Below are 21711 nucleotides of genomic sequence, written 5' to 3'. Positions count from 1 at the left end.
ATATTTGCAGTACAAAGTTTTAGATCAATGAACGTATGCTGTCATCGTCAAAGTTCAGGTGCCAAATTGTGCTTTTGCTCTACTGGTTAGAACTATACAAAACTAGAAACCCTGAAGTTCCATCCCATAGTTGGTTATTGCTATTTTTTGATAAGGGAAATCTGCACTGTGAGAAGGTTTAGTTGGGATGATCTTACATAATTTGTCATTGCTGAACTAAGTAATTGCTGGAGAGAATACTTTTGTTATTATTATATGATAATCTGGTGCCCAGAAACCTGAAACCAGAGTCCTTTAAGAGTTAAAATTACCTAACTCTCCTAGAGAGACGATTGCAACAAAAATCAGTAGAAAAACTGTGATTTTCCAATATTTTGTCTAGATTTTCAAAAAATTTTCAATGTAAACAAAAGTGTTTTTCTCACTACTATTGAGTCAGGTCTGACTCATAGCAACCCTATAGGATTGGGATTGACCTATGCCTCTGGGTTTCCAGGACTGCAACATTTAATGGGAGTAGAAGGCTCCTCTTTCTTCTATGAAGTATCCAGTGGGTTCTAACTGCTGGTCTCGTGCCTGAAATCCCAATATGTAACCACTATGCTAACACCATCAAAAGTGTTATTTTTAGCGTTTTTGTTAAAACTGGAAATGTAAAAACCAATTGAAGGCTTAATTTTATATTAATGGTTATTTCTGACATCTATAATATGGGGGTCTAGTTACAAGAACACTGAATTTAGATTTACAATACTTAGAGTCAAATTTTACCACTATTAGAAAGATTATTCACTATGCTGTGGGTAGTTTACCTATATATAAAATTAATATAATAATACCTGCCATACTTTATGACTTCTGAATATTAAAAAATTAGCTTCAATAAAAGCACTCAAGGGATTGTCAAATACTCAGGCAACATATTGCTACCTCATTATCACAGTAATCAAAGTTCTAAAGGTTTGATGTCAATACAAACATTAGATTTAAGTCTTTCAAATGCTAATTGATTCTGAAATTTTTCAATGCCTACAGCCACAAAGAACTTAAATTATCTTTCTAATAGTGTAATTTATATTTTAATGAGACATCTATTCAAAATTTGACAATATACTATTTGAAGGCATTTTAATTGACATTTGCCATAGTAAAGAAGTATTAATAAGCCTTTAATCTTTTAAAAATCTTCTTTTCTTCTATTGTCAGTTAAAATGATCAGATAACCAACCTAGTCATAAAAAAGGAATATGCAATATTCCCAGCTTATCTGTTCAGCACCTTCCTCTTAGAGTCTCAAAAAAGCCATGAAGCTATGCTGACAATTTAATCTGGGAAGGTCTCTATCAGATAGTGGATTTAGAGAACTATAAAAGAATATATGCATAGGTTTTTTTGAAAAGCTACATTTGTGGTTAGTTTGTAGGCATAGCAACACAAAGTAAGTCCATGGAGAAGTTATCACATGGACAAATTCAACTTCATCTCACCTGGAAAATCCTTACCACCTGTCTGCAGTTTACCGTATCATGTAGACCTGTGTGTGGCTGTGATGCTGACAACTCTGCCACTGGGATTTCAAATCCCAGCAGTGTCCTGCAAAGGGAGCAAGCACAGCAGACCTTCAGACTAAGAACAGACTATGATGAAGGGCGAGGCTGTGCGCATATGAGGCATTAGCCACTGAAAACGCTATAGAACAAATGGAAGAACGGATAAATTAATAGTTGAATAGAACATTTCAAAGAACTGCTTGAGAAGACAAAGTTAAATATTATCATGTACTGTGCAAACATTCAGACTCAGAAAAGCAAAAGAGAAGCACGCACTCAATGTATCTTATACTTAAAAAAACAAGTTTTGTGTTGCAATATTGAAAGATTTAATAGACGAAATACTGAACAATGCAGGAAGCATCAAAAGAAGGAAGGAATATACAGAGTCACTGTACTAAACAGAACTACAGGACATTCAGCCATTTCGAGAGGTACTGCATGTAGTCAAGAACCAATGGTACTGAAGAGTGGAGTGCAAACTGCATCGAAGGCAGTAGCCAAAGCCAAAGTAAATGATGGAATACAAACTGAAATGTTTCAACAGCTGGTGAGGCATTGGAAGTACTCACTTGTCTATGCCAACAAGAAATTTGGAAGTCGGCTACCTGGCAAACTGGAAAAGATCTGTATTCTTATCCATTCCAAAGAAAGATAACTCATCAGGATGCACAGATTAGAGAATAACATCAGTATTACCAAATGCAAGTACAATTTGCTGAACAGAAAGATGTCCCTTTGTATCTCATCGACAATGCCTTAGACTACGTTGTTGTTGTTAGGTACTGTCAAGTTGAAGTGCACTTATGTACAAGAGAAGAAAGACTGACTAATCCTGAACCATCATCAAAATTATTCTTTGTTTGAGCCCATTGTTGCAGGCACTGTCACTCCATCTCATCAAAAATCTTCTTTTTATTCACTGCTCCTCTTTCTGTTTCAGCATCTTATTTTTAGTGGGCTCCAGTCAGCCATTTTGTCTTCTACTAGGTGCGCTTTCTTCATTATGTTGGATAGTAGGTCTATACCCTGCAATATGACCCTAAACCTTGACCTTATTTTTTCATTGTAGTTTTCATAACTCTGATATTTGCATTTACATCTTGATTCCTTGGGTTTGGTTTTTATATATGAGATGAGGGCTGTATCCAGTGTCATTCTTCTGCAGAAGGAGACCACTTTTTGTCAGCATCATTGGTTGAAGAGACTATTTCTTTCCCATATAATGTTGTTCCGTCCTTTGTCGAAGATAAATTATTTGATTAATTTATTCCCAGGTTTTGTATTCTGTTTCATTGGTGTGTGTGCCTTTTATTGTACCACTGCCTGACTATTTTGACTATAGTGGTTATGTAATAGGTTTTGCTATCAGCAAGTATTCCTTCTCTTAAGAAGTTATTTTCTTTCAGGTATCAAATAACAAAAAATCATATCATTGTGTGCTCACTTCCCAGATACGATTGCTGAAGACAAATGGGTGCATAAGCAAATGTGGTAAAGAAAGCTGATGGCTCCCAGCTATCAAAAGATTTGGTATCTGGGGTCTTACAGGCTTGAAGGGAAACAAGCGGTCATCTAGCTGAGAAGCAATAAAGCACACATGGATGAAGCACACCAGCCTGTGTGATTACAAGGTGTCAAAGGGATGAGGTATCAGGCATCAAAGAACAAAAAATCATTATCATTGTGAATGGGGGAATTTCAGAGTGGAGACCCAAAATCCATCTCTAGACAACTGGACATCCCCATACAGAAGGGACACAGGGAGGAGACGAGCCAGTCAGGGTGCAGTGTAGCAAGGATGAAACATAGAACTTTCCTCTACTTTCTAAATACTTCCTTCCCCCCACTATCATGATCCCATTTGACCTTACAAATCTGGCTAGACCAGAGGATGTACAGATACACTGGTACAGATAGGAACTGGAAACACAGGCAATCTTGGACAGATTACTCCTTCAGGACTAGTGGTGAGAGTGGTGATACCGGTAGGATGGAGGGAGGGCGGGGTCAAGCGGGCAGACCAATGATAAGGATCTACATATAACCTCCTCCCTGGGGTATGGACAACAGAAAAGTGGGTGAGGGAGATGTCGGACAGTGTAAAATATGACAAAATAAAAATAATTTATAAATTATCAAGTGTTCATAAGGGAGGAGGGAGTAGGGAAGAACAGGGAAAAATGAGGAGCTGATGTCAGGGGCTCACATGGAAAGCAACTGTTTTGAGAATGATGAGGGTATTGAATGTACAAATATTCTTTATGCAATTGAAGTATGTATGGATTGTCATAAGAGTTGTATGAGCCCCTAATAAAATGATTTTTTTTAAAAGAAGTTATTTTCTTACACTGGTCTCTTCCTTCTTCATATAATGTTAGTAATTAGTTTTTCCATTAAGTTAAAGAGTGGACTTGGGATCTGGATGAGAATTCCACTGTGTTCAGAGACTGCTTTGAATATTGACATTTTCACAATGCTAACCCTTCCTATCCATGAACATAGAATATTCTTCCATTTATGTATGTCTGTTTTCATTTATTATAGTGTCCTATAGTTTCCTTTGTTCAAGTTTTTGCCACTCTTGGTAGTTTTACTCCGCAGTAGTTTATCTTTTGTGTGACTATTGTAAATGCTATGGTTTCCATGATTACTTTTTCTAAGTTCTCTTTATTAGTATACAGAAATCTGCTTGATTTTTGTGTTACTCCTGCATTGTGCCATGTTACCGAATCTTTTTGTTTTTTCCAACTTTTTTTGCTGTTATTGAGTCTTTGACTTTTTGTATCTATAAACAATATCATCTGAAAATAGTGAGAGAGTTTCAGCTTTTGTCCATTTGAATTTTTGGATTTATTTCTGTTGTCTAGTGATTCTGTTTAAGGCTTTTAGCATAACAACAATAAGAGTGGTGATCAGTGTCATTTTTGTGTGGTGTTCATTCACTGGGGTAATGCTCTCAATTCTCTGTTGAGCAAGATGTTGGCCATTGATTTTGCATATATTGTCTTTATTGTGCTGAGAAATTTCCCTTATTTTTCTATTTGTTGAGTTTTTAAAAGACAGAATGAGTGTTGGTTAGTGCTAAATGGTTTTTGTTTTTCTGTCAGTTGATATAATCATATGACTCTTATTTCTCGTTTTATTTATATGGAAAATTATATTGATTGCTTTGCTCATGTTGAACCATCTTTTTGTTCCTGGTATGAATCCTAATTGATCGTGATACATATATATATATATATATATATATATATATATATATCTGCATTCTATTGACGAGGATTATTTGAGGAATTTGTGTATCTGTTCATAGAGCTGTTGGTATGCAGTTTTACTCTCTTTGTGTTGTCTTCGTTGCCCTTTGGTATCAAGGTTATGCTCATTTCATTAAATGCGTGTGGGGTTTGCTATTTTTATTTTATTTTATTTTTTTGTATTCTGAAGTAGTCTGCAGAATTGGTGTCACCTCTTCTGTGAATACTTGGCAGAATTACCCAGTGAAGTCATGAGGTTCTAGACTTTTTTGCATGGGAAGGTTTTAATGACCTCATAAACTTTTTCTTTTATTATGGACCTATTAAGGTTTCCTATTTCAAGCTGTTTTAGTTTGTGAAGACGGTGTTTCTAGAAATGTGTCCCTTTAATTTAGGTTTTAAACTTGCTGTAGTACAGTATTTCTTAATAATTTGTTAATATTCTTTTTGTTTCATTTGTCTCTGTTATAATGTCTCCCTTTTCATCTCTAATTATTGATATTGGTGTCTTATCTTTGCTAAGTTTGCTAGGAGCTTTAATTTTTTTCAAAGAATCAACTTTTGTCTTATTGATTTTCCTAGAGTTGTCTGTTTTCCAACCCACTTATTTCTGCTCTAATCTTCATAATTTCTTTTGTGGGCTGTAAACTTATTTTGGTACCATTGTTTTAGTTGTTGAAGAGGCTAGGCTAAGATGTTGATATCCACTTCCACCTCTTTTTACTTGTATGCTTTAATTATTAAAATCTGAGTACTGCTTTTGCTGTGTTACATGGGTTTTGGTATGTTATGCTTTTGTTCTCATTTGTTTTGTAGAACTTTTAAATTTTATCCCTTTTTGCAATGATCACCCAGCCGCTTTTAAATAGTGTGTTATTCACGTTCCATAAATTTGATTTGTTTTTGCTGTTTTTCCTTCTATTGTTGATTTCTAGTTTAATTAATCTGTGGACTGAGAAAATGCAATGCAAAATATCAATATTTTAAGGCTTTTGTTGCGGTCTAACAAATGGTCTATTCTAGAGAAAATTCCCTGCCCATTGGGAACAAATACATAGAACGTTTGCTGCGCATATGCCACGTATATGTCTAGGAGTCAGGGTTACTAAACTGTGTTCTCTAGATATTCTGTGATCCTGTTCAGTTACTTTGCTGATGATATTTCTTTTTTCAAACACGTTATATTGAAGTCTCATGTTGTAATTGCTGTATTGTTCTATTTCTCTTCAACTGTAAAATATGGTTGCTTAACACATTCTGAGGACCTTCATTGCGTGTCTATATGTTTGTCATAATTATATCTTCTTGTTGCATTATTCCTTTGATCATTTTGAGCTTATTTTTTGTTTCTTGGAATATTTTTATCTTGAATTCTATTTTATCAGAGATTATACTACCCATTTTGCCACTTCTATTTTCTGTTGCCATTTACTTGGTAATTTTTCTCCATTCTCTGATTTTTAGTCTATTTTTGTCTTTATGCCTAAGACGTATTTCTTTTAAGAAGCATATTGGTGGAACTTGTTTTATTATCCAGTCTATTATTCTGTCTCCTGGTTGAAACATTAAGTCCATTAACTTTATGTGTCATTTTTTGCCCAATATTCTTGTACATAGACAGTTCCGGTGATCAGAGAACAAGGCTGGGAAAAACAGAGCAGTGGGAAATTAGGAGTCCTCGTGGATGGGGTCCTAATGCAGGGGGTTCAGAGGTGGGGTAATAATATAAACTGCTCCAGACAAATGTATAATGGTAGTAAAGAGTGTAAATGTGCTAAAAGTTTGTCCTGAACATTCAGAAATTACGATGGAGAGGAGGGGAACATGGACACCAGATAAACAGCACACAAAGATCTCTTCAGCAAATACTGGACAGATTACATAGGAGGACTCCCTGGCTTCAGGAAATTCAGCTTAAAAGCTTATTAGACCTGAACTTCTTAAAGTGTGAGAGCAGCACCTCCTGCTGACTGATCTCCTTTCCCAAAGAACAGTGGCACATGCCACCTCTGTGAACTCCAATCCTCAACAGGACAACCAATTTCTCAAATTCTGAGGCAAAGCATACAGCCAAACCTTCCTTTGTTGGCCTCTAGGGGCCCTAGTGTATGGAGATCACCTTGACAACACGGTGACCACATAATCAGTACCTAAGTCACTCCCCCACCCCATTTTCCCCATTCCATCTTCTTTTTTCATTTGTTCTTCAAGTCTCACCACCAAAGTCCTACATTTCTCCCATGCAAAAATACCATGAAAGGAGCAGAAATCTTCATTCATAAGATGGTTTTATTTTTATCTTAATTTTTTTCAATTTTGTACTTTTGTTCTATAATAATAATTTTCCCTAGTTCTCTCCAACTTCCTTGGGAAGTGTACTCTTCTGTGTGCTCTCACCCTCCTGATAATGAGAATTTGCCTCTCCTTCTCAGGGAAACTGAAAGGCAGAAGTACGGATTCCAGCACACATACTCCAACACGGAGTTTCATTTGCTTTGTGTGCAGAGATATGCCCCCATTCCCTTTGTGACAGCAGCAGAACTTCAGCACTCATGGTTTAGCCACACTCCTCTTCTGTATCTCCCCCCTCTTCCCCAAATATAACCCCATTATTTTTGGTTCTCTTTCTTTCTGCTTTTGATATATATGTCCATGAAACCTATTAACTCTAATTACACTTCTTAAGATACATTTCTCATTAACTTTTTAAACGTGTTGGCCTATCTGTACATCCCTATATTATTATTATTTCTTTCATTTTATTCTGTCTTCTTTGTCCCAACTTTTCCCACTTGCCCATCTCTCCCAACTGTTGCCCATTTTATCACCATATGTTTTCTAGCTCCTACAAAACTTCTCCTATGTTGCAAGATAGAGCCAACTAGATCTACATGACCCTGTAGCTTACACGCTACTAATAGATGCACCATTCAGAAGAAGCAGAAGTTAACCACAGTAAACAAATAAACAACAATCAAGGAAAGCAACATAAACAACCATGAATCATTCAAACCCAATGAAATATTTTGATGAAGAGTCCCGGGAAGTACAAGAAACAGAACTAAGAAGAAGATATTTAGCTCCTTTCAAGACATGTGGGAAACATTTATGGGAATAATGGAAGACATAGAAAATAAAATCCTTAAGTCAAAATGTCCTATGAAACAAATGAGAAAACAGAATTAAGCAACAGAATAAAATACCTAAGTAATAGAATAGTAGAAAAGGGAAATCAAAGAAGTGAGTTGGAAGGCAATAACTCAGATTGCAGTTGGTGACAGAAATAATCAACAAAAAAGCTATGGAATTAGCAGAAAGCCTAAGAATGATGTGTGACAATAGTAAGAAAAACAACCTATGTCTCACTGGGTTGTTAGTACAAGAAAAGAAAATTCCACAGAGCATATCGTATAGAAATCATGGAAGAAAATATTTCCAACAAGACAGAGTGAGAAATAAATATTCAAGAATCTGAGTGAATCATGAAGAGGAAAGATTCCAATAGTAAAACTACCAATCAATAAAAAAGGAGAGAAGCCTGAGGGAAGCCAGTGGAAAAACAAAACAGGAAAACAGCATTTTCATGGGAAAACTTATAAGGGTAAGCACAGACTTCTCACCAAAATCTTTGCAGGCAAGAGGAGGATGATGTTCTATATATTAAATTCTGGGGGGAAAAGATACTGCCAACCAAGAATTCTATATCTATCAAAAATGTTTCTCAAATATGAGGGAGAAATAAAATTATTACAAGACTAGGAAAAAATGAATTCATAAAAGTAAGATAAGGACAACCTCCCTGCCCCGCCCCCACTCGAATCCAATACAATGCAAGGAGCACTCAAAACCAAAGAGAAGTAGAGGAGGACAAATTAAGTAATAAAACAAAAACAAACAAACTAACAAATATTGCAAAATGACAGCAACAAACCCACATATATCAATAATGACACTGAAGTTAATGGATTTAATATACGAATAAAAAGACAAAGAATAGCACACTGGATTATAAAACAAGACTCATTTATATGTTGCCTGTAAGCAACATACCTTACTCAGACAAAAATAGACTTAAAAAATCAAAGGAAGGCAAAGACATTGCCAAGCCAAAAACCCTAAAAACTCTTGTGTAGCAATTTTACTCTCTAATAAAATAGACTTCATGGCAAATAACATAATGACAGACAATAATGGAAACTCCAAAATGATTAAAAGAATGATACACCAGAATCATATAACCTCAATAAACATTCAGGCATCTAAAGAAAGGTCTTCAAAATGCATCAATCAAATATTCACAGAGTTGAACACAGAAATAAAAATGTCAAAAATAATAGTAGGAAACGTCAACTTACAACACTAAAGGAAAGACAGATCATGAGGAAAGAAATTCAATAAAGAAACAAAATATCTAAATAACACAATAAACCAGTTCTACCTCATAGACATATACAAAGCATGCCACCCAACAACACCATATTTTCTTCCAGTGCACATGGTATATAGAATAGATCATAGGTTAGGCCGCAAGGCAAGCCTAAACCAACTGAAAAACATTGATATACTATAATCCATTTTCTGAGATTGCAATGCTATTAACCTGGCAATAAACAATAGAAACAACTAGAACATGAAGACAAACATAAATACATGGAGATTTAACAACATATGACTTAACAGATGACTAGATGAGTGGGTAATATATCAAATAAGGGAAGAGATTAAGAGATTTTTTGTAACAAATGAGAAAGGTAACACATCATACCAAAACTTTTGAGATATAGCAAAAGTAGTTATGGAGAGCAAAATATAGCATCCAACACCCACAGGAAAGATGGGGAGATACCCAATATCAACACCACACACTTCTAAACCTAGAAAAAGAGCAACAACACAAACCCTCCAGCAATAGGAGAAAATAAATCATGAATATTAGAAACTAATTTCTAAAAATGAAAACAGAAAAACAATGCAGAAAATCGAGAAAATGAGTAAAGTTTTTAAAGGATTGGCAAAATTAACAAATGAGTAGCAAACTTAATGGAAAAAAAAGACAAGAGATGAAAAAGGTGACCTCCAAACAGAGCCAGAAGAAATCCAAAGAATAATAGCACAGTATAATGAAAGACTGTACTCCAACATTTCATTATCTAGAAGAAATGAAAAGTATCTAGTAATGTACCATCTACACAAATTGCTGCAGATGGATGTGGAGAATCTGAACAGTACCATAACAAAGGTAGAAATCAGAAAAGGTCATCAAAAAAATTCCAAGCCAGGACCAGACGTCTTCAGTGGAGTCCTATCAAGAATTCAGGGAAGAAATCATATTAATTCTACGTAGACTATTCTGTAATGCAGAAAGGGGAAGTCAATTTCCAAACTCATTCTATGAAGTGAGCCTCACCCTGATATCAAAATTAGAAAAAGAACCCACAACTAAAGAAAACTATAAATCAACAGACCTCGTTAAAATCCACTTATAAAAAAATAAAATAAAATCCATTTGTATAAATTCACTTATATATGCAGCATTCACATACATACTCATTCACTTATATATATTCACTTATTAGTGTCCTGGTTTTGCTTCCCTAATATAAGCTTAGAGCTAGAAACCGTAAGTCAATAATTTCAGGAGGTAGCATATGATAATGAAACCATGGTACAAAAATGATGTCTAGACTGTACTGAAGTCATTGATAAAATACAAGATTCCAGGAATTGACAGGACACCAATTGAATTGATTCAATATATAGATGGGATTCTTGAAATGTTCATTCAGCTATTTCCCCCAAAATGTGTAAGACATTACTTCGTCAAGAAAACTGGAAGGGATCTATATTTTGCTCTTCCAAAAAAAAGATATCTCAATAGATAGTGGACATGATCAAATATTATTACTGACACCCAAAACAACTGTTATCATGTCATTTAGGCTCACAGAACCTTGACACAGGATTTCTGAGACTATAAATCTTTAGAGAAGTAGACAGCCAGGTTTTTCTCATGTGTAGTGAAAGTGAGCCACCAATATTGAAGTTAGCAGTTGAATGTTTAATCCACAGTTCCAACAAGTCTAAGATGAGAGATTAGCAGAAATTTGCTTATCTGTGTTTTATTGACTATGCAAGACATTCAAGTGTGTCTCATAATATAGATAACACTGAAGACTGGAAATCCAGAGTGCTTTATTTTACCCATATGAAATCTGTACATAGACCAAAATGCAGTCATTCTAACAAAACTAGAGGATATTGAGTGTTTTACAATTAGGAAAATTGTAACTCAGGATTGTATCATTTCACCATACTTATTCATTCATTATACTGTCAAATAACCCTATAGCTGCACTACATGAGAAAAATTTCACAATCAGGATTGGAGGAAAGATTACCAACAACTTGAGATATACAAACGACAAAACAACCTTGTTGACTGATATGAAGAGGATTTGGAGCACTTACTGACCAAGATAAAACCTTTAGCCTTCAGCTTGTATTATGTACCTTCACAAGAAGAATATAAAAATCAACTGAGTCAAACCGCTAATATGATAAAGATTGATGTTTCAAGGATTTAATTTAACTTTGATCCACAACCAATGCCATGGAAGCAGAAGTCAAGAAATCAAACAATGTAATTGCATTTGATAAATCCAACAAAACTAAACATTGCCCCTGGGTCAATTATGACTCATATCAACCCTAGAGAAAACAAAGATTTAACTTTGAAAACTAAAGTACACTTGACCCAAGTCATAATATTTTCAATAACTTCATATGCATGTGGATGTTGGAGATGGATTATGTAACTAAAGAAGGATTTATGCCTTTACAATGTAGGATTTTTAAAGGAAACCGAATATATCTCAGCCAGAAGACTGAAAAAAATATGTCTTGAAAGAAGTCCACTCAGAAGACTTCATAAAATATAGATAGATGAGACTTCGTCTCACATAGTTTGAACACATCCTGAAGACAGGCCAGCCTTTGAATAGGACACCACTAACGTGGAGATTCAATGTGAAAGAAGAACATTTACAGGAAAAAGATTGATGTAGAGGTTGCAACAATGGGTGCAAACATAATAACTCTTTTGAGGGGGACACATGAACAGGTAATGTTTCATGAATTTGTCCACAGGAGTACTATGTTTTAATCCCAAGGATTAAAACTTCAAATTTGAGAAGCGATATTTTTGGGGAAATACTGAATAAAGATAATACAGTAATGAAAGAAGGATCAATCACTCTAAATATAGTGTTTGCTATTACAAAAGGAGTTTATATGGCACACATAACAAGTTTTGTTTTTAGAACGAGAGAGCCCAAAATATTTTAAATAGTAGATTCAAAGCGAAAACATGGCAAAATAGCTAATTTACTTTAAAGACAAAATATGGTTTCTAATTTTTTTCTGTTTAAACTTTTACTTACCGTCTTCCTTCAGTGTAGTTGAAGAAGTTAAAACTAATTTTGACTGTAAAACGGAGTCAGAAGGGAAAATTTATAGGAAGCAAATAGAAATGGGATTTTATGGGAGATAGCTGCGTATAGCAGAACTTTATGCATGAAAGCCAAACAGAGAGAAGTATTACTTCCCTTTTACCCCTTTCCCTCCCTCTTTCTACAGGTACCTTTTCCCCCTTTCACTTTAGAATTTAAAAGTGAAGAAAGTAGAGACCAAGAGACCTCGTACAGTCAAAAACAAGCATATGGAAAAAGTTACCTAAAACGGAAATGCTAAACTCTAGCAGCATGTTCAGCAAAAAACTTATTTTTGCAGAGAAAGATCTGAAAAAAGCAATGGAAATGAAACTAAAAATGAATTTCCAGTCAGATTCAGAAGCAGAGATATCATTGGCACAAAGTGTATCATTACAGAAGTCATGTGGATTATGGTAGAAAGTAGAGAATACCAGAGAGATGCTTATTTATGATTTAATGACTATGCAACTGCATCCCACCGTGTGGATCATAACAACCTATCAATCACATCGAGAAGAATTGGAATTCTGGAACACTTCACTAACCTCTTATGGAACCTGTACATGGACCAAGGGGCAATAATTGAAACAAAAAAATAAACACTGCACGGTATTAAAATCAAGAAAGGTGTCTCTTAGGAGTATTGCTTTTCAATACATTTATTAAATTTGTACGCTGAGCATTTGATGTGGGAAGTTTGAATAAATGTTGGGAGAGGATAGAATTTTCCGACCTGTGTATAATAAGATCTCTACTTTGGTTTTGATGCTGCTTCCCTTTCCTGTTCGTTTGTGCGTGAGTCTGCAGGAGCAGTGGATTATTTCATGTGGCTTTTCTAGCCACGGCATCTAACTCCCATAAGAAGACCTTCTCCTGCCTGGCTCTATGGGGAGAAGGTGAGGGAAGGTCCTGATGCGTTCCTCTCGGAGGACCACATATACGCATGTATAAGCCAAGTTTTTCATGTGCTTCATGCAATCTGGGTTTCAGTGGCATTCTATGAGTTCAAGTACTTCCTCTACAACTCTTTCCAAATCTTCGTTGCTTTTAGGACTCAGATTTGGGACCAACCATCTCAAGGTTTTTGATTTTTGTTTTTTTTTCCCATCCATCTTCTGTGAAACCCTTGATAAATATTCTCCCAGGCATAAGCGAACTCTAGGATTAGATGGAAATCCTCTCGCAGTGAAAAGGTCATTTACAATGTTTGACCACGTTCAAAGCTGTCTTTTGCTTCTTATGGGCAAAGAAAACTTATATATGAAAGAAAATTTTCTAGCATGGAAGTTTAATTATCAAAAAGGATGTTTAATATGAAAAGATTTTTAATAGCACCCTATTAATAGACCAAAAAAACTGAGTATTTTTGCGCTGGGAACATTTCCTATTCAGTGGCAAAATTAATAAGGCTTTGTTTGGATTAGAGTCGGATAAAACATGAATGTCAGGAAAATTCATTAAATCCTAGCCTTGAGAATGTTCCTAGCACAAACTGAGCAAAGTAGAAAAGAAAAAGAATATTTTTGCATATATATTCTTTACATGCACACACACACAGAGAGAGAGAGAGAGAGAGAGAGAGAGAGAGAGAGAGAGAGAGAGAGAGAGAGAGAGAGAGAGAGGAAACTAATGTACATTTTTGTACTATTTGCTTCTAAAAGTACATGGAAAAATAGAATTAAAGGTATTCAAATATTTCCATGAACTTTTTGAAGCCTCCGTGTGTGTGTGTGTGTGTGTGTGTACTTATATATGTGTTGTGCATGCGTGTGTGCTACTGTTGTTGTTTTCACCTTCATCACAATTGTTGTTATGCTTGAGCTCATTGTTGCAATCACTGTGTCAAACCTTCCTGCTGAGGATCTTCCCCTTTCTACCTTACCAAGCATGATGTCCTTTTCAAAGACTGGTCTCCCAGGAGAACATGCCCAAAGTATGTGAGCAAAGTCTCACCATCCTTGCTTCTAATGTGCACATATATGATATACACATATTTATATAAGAAAAGATAAATTTAGAAAGAATATGTGTTACAAAATATGGGTGCATTGTGAAATGCATATATATGGAACCAATCGAAGAGAAAAGGTATCTAGGCTTTCCAGGAACATATTTAGATAAATGAAAAATGTTATAAAAGGTAACCATTTGAGCTGATTAAAAGTATTATGTCTCATGTATCTCTATAAATGTGACAGTGGAGTTACAATTTCTAATAACGAATATATATGTAGATATCTATAAAGAAACCTACAAACAAAAGGCATAGAAAAGTTAAATAATGAGATAAAATATAACTGAAGAGAATAAAAAGAGAAAAGAAATATGTGAAGCCATCTTTTTACACACATGCACCCACAGTAAAGACATAAGTGAACTTTGGGTAATTCACTATGGGTAGCATAATAATGTTGTGGCACCGTATTAGAAAGTATACTTTCCAAAACTTAATTATTCTTTTTTTTTCTCTAACTATAGAGGTTTCCTCTGTACACGTTTTCTATATAGTTTATTTGGATGATTTGTTTGGATTTTACATAATTACTCAAAGCTCTCCAGGGCAGACCCACCCCCTGTCTGTCAGTTGCTGTACTGTATTAGTTTGTGTGTTGCTAAGGAAGCTATGCCACCAGGCTTTCAAAGACTATCAGACTTACTTGCGGTAGACTTTTTTTTTTTTTAGCAGCGCTTCCAGATGAAGGTAGACTAGGGAAAATTCCTGGTGAGCTTCTTCCAAAAGTTAGTCAATAAAAATGTTCCTGTGGTTCACCACATAACATTGTGTGACTCATTTCCTTTGAAACCAGGACCAGAATGGATCAATTGCTGGAAAAGGTCCTTATGCTTGGTGAAGTGTAGATCCAGCCAGGACCAGGAAACCTCTTTGTGAAGTTGGTTGGCACAATAGTCACGGAGATCTATTCAAACATGTCAGCAGTAGTGGGACTAATGCAGGACTAGTCAACATTGTTTTCTAATGTACCTAAGGTTTGCATAAGTCAGAGGCCCTTTAATGGTAGCTGTGTAGCTAACTATCATAATCCAACACCAAGCAAGCCAAATATGCCTGGTGCCCAAAGATAGACAGCCGTACCCAGCCTCTATGGATCTACATAAAAGAACATGATTTTTAGGTCTTCCTTTGTGCGTCTCCCTAGCCCCATGTTAAATTTCAAAGCAGTTTCAGAAAATACATACAACTCAAAATACCTCAGTCTCATTAACCTTTATGTGCTACGGGATCGGTCCAGGTGATATGCCACCTGTGCTCATGGTCAAGTTCCCTCCAGCTGCCACCAGTGCTGCCTGGCCGGTCATCTTTGCCAGTGCCCCACCCAGAAGAGCAAGGAAAGTGCGGTGGCCACTCTGCTTGCTGGCATTTTCCATGGGGTAAAATGACTGGAGGTCAAAGATTCCCAGAAGGACAGTTGGGAGGATAGGTTAGAGTATGCCCATGCTTTACTTAGTTTAGTGAAATGCATCTTTCTGATTTTATTTTATCGGTGTCTCCCGTTGATATCTAAGCATTGGCAGCAACCAGTCTATTCGCTCACATTTTCGTCATGCATCACCTAAGACTCTGGCCAGCTCCGGGCTGTTACACTTGGAAAATGATTCAACTATGATTGGTTTATAGTGACTGCAGCTCTCCTTGCCATATCAAACTTCTTATTTTGTTGTTATACTTTTTTCTGATTACATTCCTCACCTTCCTTTTTGCCATACTGACAATTTTCTAGACTTGGCTAAAACATGAATATATTTATACAAAGGTTTTCAACTCAGTGCAAATGAACTTCTTGTGGCCTGTTACTGGAATTCACCAAACAAACCCAGATGTGACCAAGAGGAGCAAAAAGTTTTGTGTATAAACTAAAATCTTTATTATGCATATGTTGTAGACAGGGTTCTCTAGAGAAAAAAATCAGGACACTTATGATTATATATATATATATATATATATACAGCACGAAGGAATATAACAGCTAATTAGTCCACACAGCAGTACAAAGGGCTCAATTCAACTCACTTCCATAGAACAGTTAATATACTAGAAGTGCTTCAACTCACAAGGGCTGCTGGGTCCAAGGTCAAGGGAGCAGAAAGCTGAGTCTTCTGTACGGCAGTACAAGCTGTTTGGCCACAGGCAGCAAATAGCAGGGCAGGTCACCAATAGTGAGGCAAACGACGGGATCTAACAGTTCAAAGCTCAAGAGATGTATACACCAGCAGCGTGATGAAGCATGTCCTGAAAGCTCCTCAAGCTCTAGTGAAACGTTCCATGGGTTGGGTGAAGCCATATACTAGAAGTAGCCATGGATAGTGTAGCTCATACGTTAAGGCAGAGGACTAGCTAAGACAAGTGCATGCTGGTCCTATCACCAGAGAGCAAGAGAGAGATAGGTGGAGCTTGCTGAGCTATTTATTTCTTTGTTCTCCAATCAAACTGCAACCTTATTAATTCCACAGGTTCCTATTGGCCAAGTTGGCAAACCTACCTATCGCAGTCTACCCCTTGCCAACTTGCCACCTGTACACAATTCTTTAACCACATATAATTTCCAGACATTAATGAAATCACACATACACAACATCAAATATCTATCATGCATATAAAGGAAAGCTCAGTGAATCTAATTGTATCTGCTACAAAGCAAAGATACTCAATAAGCACATATAAAGAAGATAAGCTGACAATCACTAACCTCACTTTTGCAATTGATCACATGGTCCTAACTGGTCTGTAGAACTACCTTTTACTTTTTACCATTACCCTCAGCCATCACTTCAGCTGGTCTTGGTTCTTCGCCTGGAGGGGTGACAAAGACTTTCATTCCTGAGGGGTCTGGGTCATTAGACCATCCTGTCAGGATTGCGTTGCTGTAGTTTATCATTTACTTTAATCACAGGGCATGGTAGCACTAATAGTCATCCTAAGGGATCTCCTGGATTCCAGACATATTCTTCTTTACCTCCATTGTGTAACACCAGTCCAATTTTACTTTGGTAATCACAATCAATCACACCAATCAGTGCAGTGACACCCTTCCTGACCTGTTGATCCAAAGCATGAGAAGTCCAAAGTGGTCAGGGGCATTCTCAGCTAACAGTTCAGTGGAATCTGTGCTGTGTTTCCAGGGTGGATAGTTCCTTCCTTCTGGACCAGGACCTCCAGGCCTGAGGAACACAGGGTCACTGGAACAGGAAGAAATAATGCTGTAAGTGGATCACTAGGAGTAATAGCGAGTGGTGCCACTCCAGCTTCCACCCCTTGCTTCCTGGAACCATGGATCCTGGCTATTGGAGACACAGCACCATATAGTGGCCACTGGTTTAGAATATCTACAGCCTCCTGGAGAACATTGCCCCAGCCTCACAAGTTGTTGCTACCTAGGAGGTACTGTAATTGTGCCTTTAGGGCCCATTCCATCATTCTATCAATCCAGTTACCTCAGGATGATGAGAAACGTGATATGACCAGTGGATTCCATGGGAATGGGCCCATTGCCGCACTGCACTTGCTGTGAAGTGAGTTCCTTGACCTGAAGCAGTGCTATGTGGGATGCCATGCCGGTGGATGAGGCATTCTGTAAGTCCACGAATAGTAGTTTTGGCAGAAGCATCGCGTGCAGGGAAGGCAAATCCATATCCATAATAGGTGTCTATTCCAGTGAGAACAAAACGCTGTCCCCTCCATGATGGAAGGGGGCCTATGTAATCAACCTGCCACCAAGTTGCTGGTTGATCTCCCCGAGGAATTGTCCCATATATTGGACTTAATGTTGGTTTCTGCTGCTGGCAAATGGGACACTCAGCAGTGGCAGTGTCCAAGTCAGCCTTGGTGAGTGGAAGTTCATGTTGCTGTGCCCATGCATAACCTCCATTGCTGCCACCATGTCCACTTTGTTCATGTGCCCATTGGCAGGAGTGGCAGAGGAAAGAGGAGGTCCAGTCTCCACAGTGCATCTCATCCATTTGATTGTTAAAGTCCTCCTCTTCAGAGGTAACCCTTTGGTGAGTGTTGACATGAGACGAAATTATCTTTACTTTCTTGGCCTATTCAGAGAGGACTATCCACATACCTCCTCCCCACACCTCCTTGTCACCAATTTTCCAATCATATTCTTTCCAATTCCCTGACAAGCCAGCCAAGCCATTGCCCACAGCTCATGAAACAGGATACAGTCTCACATTTGACCATTTTTTCCTTGTAGGCAATCTGAATGGCCACGTGCACTGCTCAGAGTTCTGCCCATTGGAAGGATTTCCCTTCACCATTGTCCTTAAGAAAATCCCAGTAAGGGACTGTAGTGCTGCCGCTCTCCACTTATGAGTGACACCTGAATATTGTGCAGCGCCATCTGTAAATCAAGCATGAATTTTCTGTTCTTCAGTTAAATCATCACAAGGAACTCCCCAGGGGGCCATAGTGCAGACTGGGAGAAGGAATGTACTGTGACAGGAGTGGAGACTGTGGGCATTTGGATCACTACTTCAAGCAGCTTACTTGTCCCTTCAGGGCCCACTCTAGTCCCATTTCATATATATCACTTCCATTTATCAATTGAGTGTTGCCGTGCATGTCCAACTTTATGATTCTGTGGCTTAGATAAAACCCAGTTCATGATGGGAATCTCAGTCCTCATGGTGACTTGGTGGCCCATGGTGAGGCATTCAGTCTCCACCAAGGCCAAATAATAGGCCAACAGCTGATTTTCAAACGGGGAGTAGTTATCTACAGAGGATATCAGTACGTCACTAAAAAATCCCAACGGTCTATGCTGTAATTCACCAATAGGGATCTACCAAAGACCCCACATTGTATCTCTATCTACAACTGACACCTCTAGCACAATTTGGTCAGCTGGATCATATGGTCCCAATGGCAAAGGAGCTTGCATGGCAGCCTGAACCTGTTGAAGAGCCTTTTCTTGTTCGGGGCCCCACTCAAAAGTGGATGCCTTTCATGTCACCTGATAAAGAGGCTGAAGTAGAACACCGAAGTGAGGGATATGTTACCTCCAAAATCCGAAGAGGCCCACTAGGCATTGTGCCTCCTGTTCAGTTGTCGTGGGGCCAGATGCAATAGTTTATTATTCACTTTAGGAGGAATATCTCAACATGCGCCACACTGGTGGACCACTAGAAATTTTACTGAGGTGAAGGGTGCCTGAATCTTTGTTGGGTTGATGTCCCAACCTCTTGTATGCAGGTGTTGTACCAATGAATCCAGAGTCTTTGATACATCCTTCTTAGTGGGTCCAATCAGCATAATGTCATCAAAGTAATGGAGCTGTGGGACATTTTGCTGAAAAGACAAAATTATGGCACAGGGCAGAAGAGTTGCTTTACCCCTGGAGGAGAATTGTGAAAGTGTATTGTTTTCCCTGCCAGTTGAAGGCAAACTGCTTTTGGTGGTCCTTTCAGACTGGTATTGAGAATGCATTGGCCAGATCAATAGCTGCATTCCAAGTTCCAGCAGAAGTATTAATTTGCTCAAGCAATGAAATCATATCTGGAAATGAAACTGCAATTGGAGTCACCTGGTTAAGTTTACTATAATCCACTATCATTCTCGAGGATCTATCTTTTTTTTTTTTACAGACCAAATAGGTGAGTTAAATGGGGATGTAGTAGGAATCACCACCCCTGCGTCCTTCAAGTCTTTGATGGTGGCACTGATCTTTGCAATTCCTCCAGGAATGCGTTACTGCTTTTGATTTACTGTTTTCCTAGGCAATGGCAATTCTAATGGTATCCTCTTGGCATTTCCTAGCATCATAGCCCTTTTCCCACATTTCAGGGATCCAATATGGGTGCTCTGCCAGTTACTAAATATGTCTATTCCAATTATATATTCTGGAAATGGGGAAATAACAACAGGATGGGTCCGGGGGCCCACTGGGCCCACAGTGAGGCATACTTGAGCTAAAATTCCACCGATAAGTTGACCTCCATATGCCTCCACTCTGATTGGCAGACCTTCGAAGCACTTTGGATCTCCTAGAATTAGTGTCAGTTCAGAGCCAGTGTCCAGTAATCCCTCTAAAGTTAGATTATGTCCTTTCCCCCAATGAACAGTCACTCTTGTGAAAGGCCACAGGTCGCTTTGAGGAAGGCTAGAGGAAAGACTAACAGCATAGACCTTCGGTGATGTAGCAAGGTCCTTCTTCGAAGGGGCCTGGCTTTCCCCTCATTCAATGGGTGTAGGTCTGTAAACTGGCTCAGGTCTGGGAATTGATTGAGTGGTTGCAAATATCTATTCTGCTGCTCACCTGACATAGCATTCTTCTACCTGTATACATCACACAAATAGTTAGTAGGTTTCCCTTGTAGTTTACTCCTAGGGACACCGTGGCTAAGTAGCCAATGCCATAAGTCCACATGAGACAGATTGCTTTGATTACTATGGAAACCTTGCTGTCCATTATGATAACCTTGTTCACCCTTTCTCCATTGCTTCAGTGCTGAAACCTGTCCTCTACCACCACAGGGTCAATCTGTCCCATTATAGGCAAATGTCGGAGTTCGCTTAGGGCAGTGCCCACAGTTAATCCTGGTGAACATAAAATAGCAATCACAGGAGTCTTCAGAGATGCTGGGGTCCACTTCACAAAATTGTTAGTTATGGTTGTGGTGAAGGGTATATCCTCAGGGCACTCTTTTTGGTCTATTGGATTATTCTGATAGATCTATTCTTTTTTTTCACAATTTATTAGGGGCTCATACAATTCTTATCACAGTTCATACATATACATACATCAATTGTATAAAGCACATCTGTACAGTCTTTGCCCTAATCATTTTTTTCTCCTCTTTTCTTTTTTTACATTTTATAAGGGACTCATACAACTCTTATCACCATCCATACATATACATACATCAATTGTATAAAGCACATCCATACATTCCCTGCCCCAATCATTCTCAAGGCATTTGCTCTCCACTTAAGCCCCTTGCATCAGGTCCTCTTTTTTTTCCCCTCCCTCCCCTTTCCCCCCTCCCTCATGTGCCCTTGGTAATTTATACATCGTTATTTTGTCATATCTTGCCCTATCCAGAGTCTCCCTTCCCCCCTTCTCTGCTGTCCCTCTCCCAGGGAAGAGGTCACATGTGGATCCTTGTAATCAGTTCCCCCTTTCCAACCCACTCACCCTCCACTCTCCCAGCATCGTCCCTCACACCCTTGGTTCTGAAGGTATCATCCACCCTGGATTCCCTGTGTCTCCAGCCCTCATATGTACCAGTGTACAGCCTCTGCCCTATCCAGCCCTGCAAGGTAGAATTCGGATCATGGTAGTTGGGGGGAGGAAGCATCCAGGGTCTGGGGGAAAGCTGTGCTCTTCATCGATACTACCTCGCACCCTAATTAACCCATCTCCTCTCCTAAACTCCTCTATGAGGGGATCTCCA

This window comes from Tenrec ecaudatus, chromosome 3 (assembly GCF_050624435.1).
Source record: "Tenrec ecaudatus isolate mTenEca1 chromosome 3, mTenEca1.hap1, whole genome shotgun sequence".
In the NCBI taxonomy this organism is placed as follows: domain Eukaryota; kingdom Metazoa; phylum Chordata; class Mammalia; order Afrosoricida; family Tenrecidae; genus Tenrec; species Tenrec ecaudatus.
The sequence above is the reverse complement of the archived record's forward strand: the minus strand, read 5'-3'. Positions refer to the sequence as shown.